This window comes from Macrotis lagotis, chromosome X (genome assembly GCF_037893015.1).
Source record: "Macrotis lagotis isolate mMagLag1 chromosome X, bilby.v1.9.chrom.fasta, whole genome shotgun sequence".
In the NCBI taxonomy this organism is placed as follows: Eukaryota; Metazoa; Chordata; class Mammalia; order Peramelemorphia; family Peramelidae; genus Macrotis; species Macrotis lagotis.
The window spans coordinates 391518562-391534822 of NC_133666.1; positions in this window are offsets into that span (position 1 = coordinate 391518562).

Genomic DNA, 16261 nt, shown 5'->3' on the forward strand with positions numbered 1-16261 from the left:
AGTTGGTAAAAGAAATTCAAGAAAAAATTAACACATGGCAAGAGAAAATAACATCTTGCAACAAGAAAACAAATCCTTGGAAAATGCAATAGTACAAATACAAAATGAGAATAATTCTCTTAGATCCTCATTTGGGCAAATTCAAAAAAAAACCAATTCTCTCAAATTGTCAATTGGGAAATGCAAAAAGAAAGTAATTCTCTCAAAACTGCACTTGGGCAAATGGAAAACTCCTTCAGAAATAGAATTGACCAACTAGAAAAGAAGTTGCAAAAGGTAAATGAAGAAAATTCTTCTCTAAAAAAAGAATGGAATCTGTGGAAACTAATGACTTCATAAGACAACAAGATTCTGTTAAACAAAACCAGAAGATGGAAAAAATAGAAGAAAATTTAAAATGCCTTATCAGTAAAACCACTGATGTCTAGAACTGATCAAGAAGGAACAACCTGAGAAATATAGGACTTCCTGAAAACAATGAAGAGGAAAAAAAGCCTGGACTTAATATTGCAGCAGTTAGTAATGGAAAATTGCCCTGATATCATAGAACCAGAGGGCAAAATAGTTGTTGAAAGAATACATTGATCCCCTCTGGAAAGAGATCCTAAAATGAAAACAACAAGAAATGTTGTGGCCAAATTCAAGAACTATCAGATAAAACAAAAAATACTACAAGCAGCCAGAAAGAAACAATTTAAATACCAATAAGGCACAATAAGCATTATGCAGGACTTGGTTGCATCAACATTAAGGGATAGCAGGGCCTGGAATTGATATTCTGAACAGTGTGGGAGCTTAGAATGCAGCAAAGAATCCCCTATCTGCCAAAATTGAGCTTTCTCTTCCAGGGAAAAAGGTGGACATTTAATGAAATGAGTTACTTCCAACATTTACTGATTAAAAGACAAGAGCTAAATAGAAAATTTGGACATCAAACAGGAGGCTCAAAAGACATATTAAAAGGTTAAAAGGTGGGGGGGGGTAAAGAAAAAACTGCTATCCAATAAGATGAAACTGGCTATATCCCCACCTGGGCGAAAGACTCTAATAACTCTCAAGAATTGTAATTCTAATAGAGAGAATATACTTAACCAGAAGTGATGGAAATTCATGACTTTTCTGTGACTCAGATAGAGTGATTGAAAAACAATACCTCCTTAAAAAGGGGGGCAGTAATGAGTTGGGAGGATGAAGGAGACTGAATAGGGTAAATCACTTTACATCAAGAGGTACAAAAGGCCTACTGCAATAGAGGGGAAGAAAGGAGGAGGTTAGAACCACCTGAATCTTCTCATCAAACTTGGCTTAAAGTTAACTTACGTATTCAGGTAAGTTAAGAAACTTATATTACCTTTCAGTTGTTAAAAGGGGTAAAGGGAAGGAGGTTATGAGAAAGGGGAGAAAAGGGGGAACTAACATCAGGAAGGGAAGAAAGAAGGAGAAAAGGGAAAGGGGAAAGGAGAAAAGGGAAAGGGGAAAGTGGAAAGGGGAAAGGGGAAAGGGGAAAGGGGAAAGGGGAAAAGGGAAAGAAAGGAGAGGGGAGGATGATATAAGATGGCAAATACACTAAAGGTGCTGGTTTGCCCCCAAAACACTGGGGAATATGAATAAAGGGGGAAAAGGGAAAATACAAACAGAGGGAAGATAGCATGGAGTGCAATAAAGCATTAATAATTGGGGCAGCTAGGAGGCACAGTGGATAGAGCACCAGCCCTGAAGTCAGGAGTACCTGAGTTCAAATCCAGCCCTCAGAAACTTAATAATTACCTAGTTGTGTGGCCTTGGGCAAACCACTTAACACCATTGCCTTGACAAAATCTAAAAAATACCATGAGATAATAAATATAATTTGGAATGTGATTAGGAAAAATGCTCCCTTAAAACGTAAGCAGATAGCAGAGTGGATTAAATACCAGAATCCTACAATATGCTGCTTACAAGAAACACATTTAAAGCAGAGAGAAAAACAGAGTAGAGGTAAAAGGCTGGAGCAGAATACATTATGCTTCAGCTGAAGGGAAAAAGCAGGGGTTGCAATCCTTATCTCAGACAAAGCAGATGCAAAAATAGATATCATTAAAAGAGATAAGGAAGGAAACTATATCCTCCTAAAAGGTACCATAGACAATAAAGTCATTTTAATACTAAATATGTATTAACCCAATGGTATAGCATTGAAATTCTTAGAGGAGAAATTGAAAGAGCTTCAGTCAGACACAGACAGCAAAATTCTACTAGTAGGAGCCCTCAACCCCACATTCTCATATTTAGATAAATCAAATCATAAAATGAACAAGAAGGAAGTTAAGGTGGTAAGTAGATTATTAGAAAGCTTAGATATGAAAAACTTATGGAGGAAAATGAATAAGGATAGAAAGAAATATACTTTTTTTTCTGTAGTACATGGTACTTACACAAAAATTGGCAATGTACTAGGGCATAAAAACCTAATAATCAAAATAATCAATCCAGAAAGACAGAAATAGTGAATACTTTTTTTTCTCCAATCATAATGTAATAAAAATCATATGCAATATTGGGCCAGGGAGATATAGACCCAAAACTAATTGGTAACTAAATAACCTTATTTTAAAGAATGAATGGATCAAATAACAAATTATAAAAAGAATTAATCATTTCATCCTAGATGATGACAATAACAAAACAAAACAAAATCCCAAATCCTATGGGATATATTCAAGGTGGCTGTCAAGGTATATATTATATCTCTGTATGCTTATATGAATAAATTAGAGAAAAAGGAAATCAATGAACTAAATATGCAACTAAAAAAATTAGAGAAGAACAAATTAAAAACCCCCAATTAAATACCAAATTAGAAATTATAAAAATTTAAGGAAAAACTAATAAAATCGAAAGAAAAAAACGTTTAATCTAATAAATAAATCTAAGAGCTGGTTTTATGAAAAAACCAATAAAATTAATAAACCTCTGGTCAATTTGATTAAAAAAAGAATAAAATCAAATTGCTAGTATCCTAAATAAAAAGGTGAACTCACCACTGAGGAGTCAATTAAAGTAATAATTCAGAATTATTTTGCCCAACTCTATGCCAATAAATTTGACAACCTCAGTGAAATGGACAAATATTTCCAAAACTATGCTGCCCAGATTAAATGAAGAAGAAATTAATTACCTTAATAACCCTATCACAGAAAAAGAAATTTAACAAGGCATTATTGAACTCCTTAAGAAGAAACCTCCAGGGTCAGATGGATTCACAATTGAATTATATCAGACATTTAAGGAATAATTGGTTACAGCTCTACATAAAATCTTTGGAAGAAATAGGTGAAGATGGAACTCTGCCTAACTCTCTCTATGACACCAATATGGTGCTGATATCTAAACCAGGAAGAGTTAAAACAGAGAAAGAAAATTATAGAACCTATCTTCCTGATGAATATAGAGGCAAAAATCTTAAATAAAATCTTAACAAAAGAATTACAACAAGCTATCACTAAAATAATAAATTATGATTATGTAGTGTTTATCCCAGGAATGAAGGGCTGGTTCAATATGAGGGAAACTGTTAGTACAATTAATTATATCAATAACATACCTATCAGAAATCATATGATTATATTAATAGATGTTGGAAAAGCTTTTGACAAAATACAGAACCCATTTCTACTATAAATGCTAGAGAGTGTAAGGATAAATGGATTGTTCCTTAGAATAATAAGCAGTATCTATCTGAAACCATCAACAAGCATTATATGAAATGGGGATAAGCTAGAGGTATTCCCAATACAATCAAGGTGAAACAAGGATGTCCATAATCACCACTACTATTCAATATTGCATTAGAAATGTTAACTTCAGCAATAAGAGAATAAAAAGAAATTGAAGGAATTAGAATTTGGAAGGAAGTGTCAAAACTCTCACTCTTTGTAGATGGCATGATGACATGATTACACACCTAGAGAATCCCCCCAAAAAATCTAAAAAATTACTAGAAATAGTTAACTTTAGCAAAGTCAAAGGATATAAAATAAATCTTCATAAATCCTCAACATATATATATGTATATATGTATGTATTTATATATATGACTAGCAAGATACAGCAGTAAGAGCTAGAAAGAAAAATCCCAATCAAATTAACCTGAAACAATATAAAATACCTGGGAGTCTACCTGCCAAGGCAGACTCAAAAACTTTTTTACAAACAATTATAAAATACTTTGCACACAAATAAAATCAGATTTAAATAACTGGGCAAACACCAACTGTTCATGGATAGGTCGAGTTAATATAATAAAAATGACAATTCTACCAAAACTAAACTACGTGTTTAGTGCCCTACCAATTAAAATTCCAAAACATTACTTTAAGGAGTTAGAAAAAATTGTAAGTAAATACAGATGGAGAAATAAAAAGTCAAGAAATTCCAGGGTTTCAATAAAAAAAAGTGAAAGGAAGGTGGTTTAGCCTAGATCTAAGTGTCAGTAATCAAACTGACTGGTATTTGGTAAGAAATAGAGTGGTGGATTAGTGAAATAGACTAGGTGCAATAGCATGAAACAATTATAGTAATCTGCTGTTTGATAAATCCAAAGAGTAGAGTCCAGCTATTGGGATTAAAAACTCTATGTTTGATATAAACTGTTGGGAAAATTGCAAGTTAGTGTGGAAGAAACTTGAATTAGACCAACACCTCATACCCTATTCCAAAATAAGATCAAAATGTATACAGGATTTAGACATAAAAAACAATATTATAAGCAAAATAGATGATCAAGGAGTAGTATACCTCAGATCTATGGAAAGGTAAGCAGTTTATGACCAAGGAGGAGATGGGAAACATCATTAAAAACCAACTAGATAATTTTGATTACATTAAATTAAAATGGTTTTGCACAGACAAAACCACCATACACAAGATCAAAAGAAATATAGTAAATTGGGGAACAATTTTTACAACTATTATTTCTGACAAAGGACTCATTTTTAAAATATACAGAGAACTGAATCAAATTTTCAAAAAAAACAAGTCATTCCTGAATTGAAAAATGATCAAAGGATATGCAAAAGCAATTTACAAATGAGGAAATCAAAGAGATCCATAGTTATATGAAAAATTGCTCTAAATCACTACTTATTAGAGAAATGCAAATTAAAGCATCTCGGAGGTACCACCTCATACCTCCCAGACTTGTCAATATGACCAGAAAGGACAATGATCAATGTTGGAAGGGATGTGGGAAATCTGGGACACTAATACATTGTTGGTGAAGCTGTGGACTCATCCAACCTTTCTGGAGAGCAATCCAGAATTACTCCAAAAGGGCAACAAAAATGCACATATATTTTGATCCAGCAATATTGCTACTGGGTCTATACCCTGAAAGGATGATGAAAAAGGGTAAAAACATCACTTGTACAAAAATATTCATAGCAGCCCTCTTTGTGGTGGCAAAGAATTGGAAATTAAGTGAATGTCCTTCAAATGAAGAATGACTTAACAAACTGTGGTATATGTATGTCATGGAACATTATTGTTCTATTAGAAACCAGGAGGGATGGGAATTCAAGGAAGCATGGAAGTATTTGCATGAACTGATGCTGAGTGAGATGAGCAGAAGCAGAAAAACATTGTAAATCCTAAGAGCAATATGGGGATTATGATCAACATTGATGGATTTGCAACAATCAGTGCAACAATCAGGGACAATATGAGACTGAGATGGAGAATAACATCTGTATACAGAGGAAAGCAATGTGGAGTTTGAACAAAGACTAAAAACTATTACCTTTAATTTTGGGGGGGGGAAATTGGCTTATTATGTAATTTTACTATTTCTTAATTTATTTTTCTTCCTTCAGGATATGATTTCTCTCTCATCACATTCAACTTAGATCAATGTATACAGTGGAAACAATGTAAAGACTAACAGACTACCTTCTGGGGTGGGGGGGGGGAAGCAAGCAAGAAGAGGTGAAAAATTGTAAAACTCAAAATAATTAAAATAATTTTTAAAGCTAAAAAAAATAAATTCTATCCCTAGCTTCCCTTCCCCACTTCCTGAGTAGATAAGCAGTCAGATATAAATTATACATTATGCAATATTATGTAAATATTATGCAAATCATTTCTATATTAGTCACTTTGTACAAATGAATAATAGATAAATAAAAGGAAGAAATGAAATTGAAAAAGCTACTTAACTGAATTCCTTCAATATCAGTTCTTTCTCAAAAGAGCATTAGTTTGCTTCATCATTATTTTTTGGGATTTTCTAGGATCATTGTAATCCTGAGAACCTAAATCATTCACACTTCTCCAAAAAACATTATTGCTATTATGGTATACAACATCCTCCTGGTTCTGATCACTTCACTATGCATAAATTCATGTAAATCCAGCTTTTCCTGAAATCATTCTGTATGTCATTTCTTACAGTTCAATTAAATGCCATTACAGTCATACAAAACAGTTATTTAACCATATCCCAATCAATTTCCACATCTTAGCTACAACAAAATATTTTTATAAATAGATTTGTACAAATAGGTCCTTTTCATTTTGGGTAGATGTCTTGCTGCATATGAATAGTTTTATATCTCTTTGTGCATAGTTCCAATTGTTCTACAGAATGAGTGGATTAGTTCACAACTCCATCAATATTGCATGAATGTCCTAGTTTTCCTATATCACCCAACATCTGGAATTTATTTTTTTGTTGTTATTGTTATATATGATAGGCATGAGATAGTGCCTCAGGGTTGTTGAATTTGCATTTTTCTTATCAAAAATGACAACATATGACTAAACATATGACTAAAGATAGCTTTGATTTCTGTGAAAAGTACTTGTTCATATCACTTGACCATTTATGAATTGGGAAATGACATATTTTTATAAATTTGTTATATTTCTCTATATATTTAAGAAAAAAGTCCTTTGTCAGAAATACTTTTTTTACAAATTTTATTCCCAGGTTTCTGCTTTTCTCATAATTTCAGTTGCATTGGCTTTGTTTGTGCAAAGTCTTTTAAATTTTTTATAATCAAAATTTCTATTTTATATTTTGCAAGTTCTATACTTTTCCATATTTTTATCTCTTAATCTAATAGATAAATTTTTTCATGCTCTCTTATTTTGCTTGAGGTTATGTGCAAATCATGTACCTATTTTGACCTTATCTTGGTATATGGTGTGAGATTCTGGTCTCTATATATTGTCTGTCATATTGTTTTCCAGGTTTTCCAACAGTTTTTTTCCCAAAAAATAAATCTTTGGATTTTTCATATACAAATTACCATGATCATTTAATGGAATGTAATTAGTACCTAATCTATTCTACTGATCCAACATTCTATTTTTAGTCATTACCAGATTGTTTTGATAATTATTGCTTAATAATTCAGTTTGAGTTCTGGTATGGCTTGATTCCCTTCTTTTTTTTTCATTGATTCAGTTGAAATGCAAAGGATTTTGTTCTTTCAGATGAAATTTGTTGTAACTTTTTTCTTGTTCCATAAAACAATTTTTGATAGATTTATTGCTATGCACACTATAGATTAATTTCAGTAGAATTGTCAACTCAACCTACCCATGACCAATTAATATTTTTTCCAACATTTATATTAGACTTGTGTGAAAAGTAGTTTGTATTTGGGTTCATATATTTCTTGGGTATGTCTTGGTACTTAGATTTCCAAGCATTCATATTGTCTTCAGTTATTTTAACTATCTTCTGATTTTGAAGAACCAAGTTTGTGACTCATTAAAGTCACACAGCTATTTATTAGAAGAGTCAAGACTTGATTTTACTTCTCTTTACCCCAAATTCAGGCATTTCTTTCAATATCTTGATCATGGAGTCCTGTATATATGGTTATTAAAAAAAAAACTTTCACTCAACAAAAGAATCTCTAGTTAAATTAGGAGCCTATATTGAAAGGAGAGCTTTAGCAAACTATTGAGGAAGTAATTTGGGAAAATGTAGTAGCTACAGAAATAATAATGCTCAAACCAAGGCCTAGTAACTACTGCTTATGCCAATAATAGGATAGGTCTGTAATTAGAAAATCACTAGTTCCAAAATAGAATTCTCATATACTATTATATCTTTTCCTATCCCTCTTTCTTTCCATATCTGACTTGAGAAGAGTCTATATTTGTGGTAATTTTCACTGAACACCTATTTTTATTTATTTTTTTATTCATTCATTTATTCAGCACATTACTTGAGTATCTATTATGTGCAAGACATTTTGCTTAGAAGCATTACCTATATTCAGTGACACCCTGCATTCAGAATAATGTGACATCATCCCCTCTAAAACTCTTTTTAAGAGGAAAGTATGGGTTCCTGTTTTTGACCAATTTTATTTTTCATAGCTCTTCAAAAATTCTAAATGTATTTCTAAGTATATGGCAGCTCCAATGTAAAAAGAAAAAAGGAGGATGAATTTAAAAAGGATAAAGGAAAATATATTACAAAGTATATGGTAGTTACTATGAAAAAAGAATAAAGGAATTATATTATTATAATTAAATGAGAGAAAAACTAACAAGAAGCAACTTTAGAAATTACCTTAGTTAACAGAGGAGGAAACAGGTCCAGAGAGGGTAAGATGACACAGTATGAGAACCAAAAGAAGAACCTATCTCCTAATGCCCTAGGCTAGTAGTGCTCATTTCACCACGCCAGACTGCCTCTGCAGTAGTAGAAGATTTTAAAGTCCTAATCATAAAACAGTCACTGAAAGACACTTTGATGCAGAGGGCTTAGTTTTATGGTTATGAAAATCATGAAGAGCCAGGCTTCTTTTATTAAGTGGCAGGCATTTTTCAGGACTTTTCTAGCAGTAAGATTAATGACACATATGCCCTATATCATGAACCTCCTAAGACACTCAGTGGTTTTCAAACAATAAAATTCCTTTATAAAAATTCATCTTGCTGTGGAAGTCATGTCTGTGTGTGGTGATTCCATGAGAAACTACTCATTAATTTCCTACCCCAAACCATTGATAACCTAATTTACAAAAGAACCAAATGAAGAATCAGTGATCACAATGGATTGCTTAATGACACTTTAAAAATTATATTATATATGTATAAATATATGTATGAATAACTTATATTAGTATTGGATCATTCTGAAGGAGGGTAAACATATTATCAAACCTAGACAGCTAAATAGAAAACCAGATTTCTATATATTCTTTATATTATTTTTAGATATACCAAAATTTAATAGTTTGGAGTCAAGATCCCAGGATGTCAAGGAATAGCAACGATGGCATTGGTGATGTTGTTGTTGTTGATGATGATGATGATATGAATGAAGAAGAGCAAAGAGAAAAAAGTAGACAAAGGAGAAGCAGAAGCAAAAGAAAATAAGAAAGAAATGGATCTTGGAAACATGGAACTTTGAAAAACATTTTACATGGATTATCTTATTCAATTTTCAAAATAACATGGCTACTATCATTATCTTCATTTTAAAATGAGGAAATTGAGATAAGCAGAATTGAAGTGACTAAAGAAAGATTTTAAATCAGATCTCTTTGACTGAAATTTTCACACTCTATTATCTACTGTACTACTTACTACCACCAAGAAACTAGTTTTATGGTAAATTGATTCCACAAAGACTGAAGATGTCTATTTGTCTCTCAGCACCTCAGACCTTCTCACCCTGGACTATTCCATTCCCCCTTTCACAATAATTTCTTCCCTTTAGGACTTCTAATTAGGGGGCAATGGCAATGCTTCATTTTCTTCCCATGTTCTAGTCTTGTTCACCATCATCTTTGAGCCACTCTCCCCTCCCACCTTTAACTTCCCTCAGCTTTTCAATTCCTTTTTATATGTTGTCTTCCCCATTACAATGTAAGTTCCTTGAGGACAGATGCTATGTTCATTTCACCTGCATACCTACCATCTTGTCCCTGACACTTTGGAACCTGTCATAATTTTTCTCAACAAGCCTGTATCCACATAAATTCATTGAACTCACATTCTCGTTATTTATTAAATTTCTTTTGGCTTTACCTTCCCTTCCTCTTTACCTGAAAAACTTATCTCATACCAGGAAAAAAGGAGGCCACTCATTGTTAGTTCCTTTTTCTTCTCTCTTCATCTATTACTCAAAAGCCTTCTTCCACTATCTCTTCTTTCACTCCTGTCTCACATGATAAAATGTTTTTATTCCTCACCAACAATAATCCTTAAATCTTCGCAAGTGATCCCATTCTATCCCATCCTTTCCAACAAATTTCCCCCTTTGTCATCCCTATTCTATCATTTCTTTTCCAAACTCTCAGTTTCTATAAGCCCATTCCCTCATAACCTACAAAAGTAACTATATCTCCCCTGTATTTTTGGGGAGAAACTTCATTTGATCCTTCTCTGCTAATTATCATCTTGTATCTATTCTGCCCTTTGTACCTAAACCCCTCAAAGAGGTCATATAAAGTAGATGCCTTGACTTTCTCTGCTCTCTCCAAAGTTACCAATCCTACTAGTTGCCAAATCCAATGACCTTTTGCAAATTCTTTCTCTTCCTGCATCCTGTGTTGCTATTGATCACCAACTCAATACTCTGTTCTCTCTAGATTTTTGAGACATCACTGTTTTCTAGTTCTCCTCCTTCCTATTTGAACATTCTTTTCAGTTGCTTTGCTGGATCCCTATTCATTTCATGTCCTCTAATGCAAAAATGTCCTGGGCCCTCTTCTTTCTTTGCATATTACTTCAATTGATGATCTCAGTAACTCCTATGAATTTAAATTACTATCTCTGTGCTGAGGATTTTCAGATCTACCTATTCTGCTCCCAACTTCTCTGGTCAAGAAGTTTTATCCTATCATTCTTTCACTTGGTTGTTTTTTTGTTGGGGGTTGTGAGACAATGGGGTTAAATGGCTTGTCCAAGGTCACACAACTAAGTAACTATCAACTATCAAGTGTCTGATTTGAGCTCAGGTCATTCTGACTTCAGGACCAGTGCTCTATCCACTGGGCCACCTAGCAGGCCCCCCATCTTTGTACTTTTAACCTGTTCCTAGCTATTAGGACCCAAAAAAAATAAATTTAATGCTTTTATTTGTAACTGCAAATCTTAATATGGTGCCTGTAACTAACCAGATGTTTATTAAATTTAGTATTTGAAGATAAACATAATATTCCATCATTTCCATTCCATATGTCATATCTTCCTTTATTAGTTAAACAAATCTCTTCATTAGCAATTCTTTCTAGTTCCTCCAACCAATCCTCTTGCATCAAGAATAAAATCCCTTAAGTAATCTAATTACTTTTACCTGAACTCAATAGTTTACACTATCCTTTTAAAATGTGGCGCCTGTAACTAATCACAACATTTCATAAATGTTCTGACTAAGAAAGGAACTGACACCTCTATGCCTTTTTCTTCAAGCTTTCCCAAATGCCATATCATGATATTTATTACTATTATACCAAAATGAAAACACAAAATTTCTTCCAGAAAATTACTGTTTGGTAATGATTGACCTATATTTTGCTTGTTAAGGTGGATTTTTAAATGCAAGGAAAACTTTTATCCCTCTGAAATTTCATCTAAATCTAGGTTAGAATTCTAGTCTTTTACCAAGAACTTTTTGACTACTGACTGCCCACTGTTAATAATCCCTTGTAACTTTGTATGATCTGCTCATTGAAAGTATACCAATTACTTCTTTTGTCCAAGTTATTGATAAAAATTTTAAAGATAAGTACATACACAACATTCCACCAGAGACATCCTTCCAAGTCAACATCAAATTATTAAGACTCCTTTCAGTCATTTCTGAATCTACACAATTGCACTATTTTCTAACCCACATTTCTCCTTTGCTCCTTAAGAATGGCATACAAAACTTTGCAAGTGTTTTCCTAAAATCTTCTGATGACGCAACTGAGCAATCCTGCCCTCACTCTGAAATAAGACAATGTGTATGTAAACCAATCTTGATGAAATCATGATGGTTTGTTTTGATTATTGATTCTTTTTCTGGATAATCTTTAACCAGTTTATATAATGCATTCAAGATTTTTTCCTAAGGATCAAGATTCCAAGTTGATAACTTAAATTATTTTATTCATTAATTTAAAAATGGAGACATTTTATCTAATCCAATCGTGTGGTATCTCTTTCAAAGCTTTAACAATTATGACTAAATCATGACATCTATTTTTAATTCATCCTCTTTTCTATTTTTACTTCTACCTACTGTGCATATCAATTTCAATGCTAAGTTGATTGATAAGAACTCTGAATATCCTCCCTGTTATCTTCAGACAATATTTTTATCTTTTTTATTCCTTTGAAATCTGTTCTTCCAAAATCAAAGGTTTCTGGCATATTATACTTAGTTTTTGTCAACCATTAACTCTAAAGTGGCCATTTCTCAAGGATATTATTATTTCCATTACATATCTTCCATTGTTAATGAAAAAAATTCTTCAAATTATTCCTCCTTTGAATATCCACAGAAACTATGTGTATGTATGTGTGTGTGTGTGTGTGTGTGTGTGTGTGTGTGTGTGTGTGTGTGTGCAGGGATAGAAACAAAGACAAAGTACTCCATCCATATGTGAATCTATTCTAAATGCTTTTATTTTTAATGTTTAATTTATCAAATAAATATATATATAATATTCTCTGTACCCTCATATTATCTTAATATTTATTAACCCAATATTTGATTTACATCAATACTAGCAAAGCGTAATGATAAGCTTTCACTACACTTAAATAATACCTAGAATAATACCTAGAAATCTACCCACTGGTTGGAATGCAAATATTGGGAAAATATATGCCTATCTATATATGAGAATCTATCAATTGTTTTCTTACTTATTACATTTATTTCTACTTAAGCTGAACTAAAGTATTAGTTAAAAATACAACAATAAGGTTTGAGATGGTTTTGAAAGTGCTGATCCACAAAGTATGTCTGGGAGTTTGCATGGGGAGAGGGTCACATACTAGGACTATTCAAGACTATAGAGTACACAGAAAAAGGTACATACATGAGTATAAAGCAAAACATTATAGGTGTGGAAAAATATGTCCAAGCAAATTCTTGTACTGCTATACCTCCTTGTATTGCTGAAATATAGATATTTTCTCATGATATCATTATGCTTTCCACTCTTGGTCATATTTATTGAGTTATCCCCAGCTGCTATTAACTAGAAATTTGGGGGGGGTTCTGATTTTCTACTGAGTTGTTAGTTTTTTCTTCTTTTAATCAGCTATGAGAGTGTTTCTTCATGAAGTTGGTAATTATCTTTCCTGCTAGCTCCTTTACTTAAACTATGATGTTCTCTTCTCTTCATATGGTTAAAGATAGCTTCTAGAAAATTAAAATAATTGTTTTAGGGGCTATCTTTAGCTCTCTTTTAATGGAAAACTAGCCAGATAGTTAAAGGTTGTTGTTTTTGTTCAGTCATATCTGATTTTTTGTGACCCATATGGGTTTTCTTGGCAAAGATACTGAAGTGGTTTGTCATTTTCTTCTCCATCCTATTTTACAGTTAATTGCTCAGGGTCATTCAGCAAATAAGTCTCTGAGATCAGATTTGAACTCATGTAGATGAATCTTCCTGATTCCAGGCCCTCCTAGAGGTAATTTTAGGTATTTTTACATTTTTTTTTTCATTTGTACTCTTTCTCCTTCTATCATCCTAGGAATTCTCCAAGTATCCTGAAATTCCTTTTTACTATACAGCTTAGGTGGTATCCTGGTTCCCCTCAAATAATCCTCTGAATCCTGTCACTTAGCTCTGATGAAAGAATTCTTTTTAAGCTTCATAATCCCCCTGATTATCATTAAAATAAACTAAGGAATAAGCATAAAAAAGCCTTGAGGGGGCTGATGGAACAGATTTTTTATTTTAAATGTTTATTTATTTAAGGAAATGGGGTTAAGTGACTTGCCTAAAGTCACACAACTAAGCAATTATTGTATCACAGACTGGATTTGAACTCAGGTCCTACTGACTCCAGGGCAGATGCTCTATCCATTGTGCCACATAACTGCCCTGATATTTTGTTTTCTACTACATATCAGCAAATAAAATCAGTCTAGTCCCTCCAATATGTATATATATATATATATATATATATATATATATATATATATATATATATATATATATATATATAGAGAGAGAGAGAGAGAGAGAGAGAGAGAGTTAATAATCAATCTCCTGAATTTTATTACAATAGTGAACCAATTTGTAGAAAAAAAGTCCCCTTTGATAATCCCTACGTATCAAATCTTATATTACAATGCTTTGGAGAAGCAGATTTATCAGTGTTTTTGAATAAATTATGTCCTAATGGGGTAAATAATAAAAATGTAAAATGTATATATGTAAATATGTATAAGGATATGTATAAAATTCATTAACAATTAACAATTATCACTTCCGGCCAAGATGGTGGAGAGAAGACAGGCACAGTTCTAAAGTCTCCTGATCTCTTCCCCAACTATCACATGAAACAACCCTCTTAAAAGAAATCCCGAACCAGGAAACCCAGAAAGAAAAGCCAGGAGAGGAAAATCTACATCAGGATTTGTCTCCTGAAACAGCCTTGGCTGAGTACTGGAGGGTGAGTCTGGGCTCCGAGGGAGGATCAGCTCGGTATCAGCCAGATTAACAGCTGAATTGGAACCCGGAGTCTGAGGGCTGGAGTGCAGGACCTACTGGATCAGGGGTGGGGCTGGACGAAGGGGGCTTGGGTCCGTGGGGAAGCAGAGGTGCTGGTGTTGGCGCTGTCCCCCTGGAGCTTGGGGAAGGGGCTGCGGGGAGAGGTCTGGTGCAGGAGAGCTGAGGACGCCATCCCTGGGCTCCTCGGGTCTGAGAAACTCTGAGTCCACGCCTCCATTGCACAGAGGCCTCCTCCTAAACAAACAACTGCAAACTATTTCTGCCTCAGGACCAGGTGTGTGAGCAAAAGAACCAGCCCAGCTGAGGAATGACCTCAGGTCAGGGTAAAGCCCACCATTGATTGAAGGCAAAAGAATTCAATAGCTTCAATTCCTTCCCTCAAGCAAAGGGAGAAGGCCTCTCAACCAAGGTCACAGACACTCCAGAGAAGGAAACCAGCACCTCCTACTGGCCAGCCAGAGAAACTGCACTCAGTAAAGCCTTTGGCTATCCCAAGACCAGGTGAACCAGCCCCCCCCCCCCAACTCAAGGTCTTAGCAAAATGAAGAAGGGTGAGCGGAAAGGTGGATCCATAGAAAAATTCCTGGAAAGGAAAGACCCCAACTCAGAGAGACCTGGAACCTCTGAGGAGAATACAATCTGGTCTCCAGCACAGAAAGACTTCCTTGAAGAAATAAGGAAGGAGCTTAAAAATTTGGGAGAGACAATTAATACCTTGCAACAAGAAAACAAAACCTGAGAAAGTACAATTGGACAAACACAAAAGGAGAATACATCTCTCAGATCCTCAAATGAGCAAATGCAAAAAGAAATTAATTCTCTCAAAACCTCAATTGGTCAAATGGAAAGCTCTTTCAAAAGTAGAATTGACCAACTGGAAAAGGAGTTGCAAAAGGTTAATGAAGAAAACTCCTCCCCCAATAAAAGAACAGAGTCTACAGAAACTAATGACTCCATGAGACAGCAAGAGTCAGTTAAACAAAACCAAAAAAAATTGAAGCAAATGTAAAATACCTCATCAACAAAACCACTGAACTCAAGAATACATCAGGGAGGGGCAACATTAAAATTATAGGAATTCCTGAAAACGTTGAAGAGAAAAAAAGCCTGGACTTAATATTACAGGATCTAGTGATGGAAAACTGCCCTGATATCATGGAATTGGAGGGCAAAGTAGTTATTGAAAGAGTACGTCGATCCCCACCAGAAAAAGATCCTAAAATGAAAACACCAAGGAATGTTGTAGCCAAACTCCAGAACTATCAGATAAAAGAGAAAATCCTGCAAGCAGCCAGAAAGAAACAATTCAAATATCAAGGAACCACAGTAAGGATCACACAGGACCTGGCTGCATCAACTTTAAGGAATCGAAGGGCCTGGAACAAGATATTTCGAAGAGCATGGAAGCTTGGAATGCAGCCAAGAATATACTTTCCTGCAAAGCTGAGCCTTCTCTTCCAGGGAAAAAGATGGACATTTAACAAAATGGAAGAATTCCAAAAATTTCTGATGAAAATACCAGAGTTAAGCAGATAATTTGGACATCAAACAGGAGGTTCAAGAGACACATGAAAAGG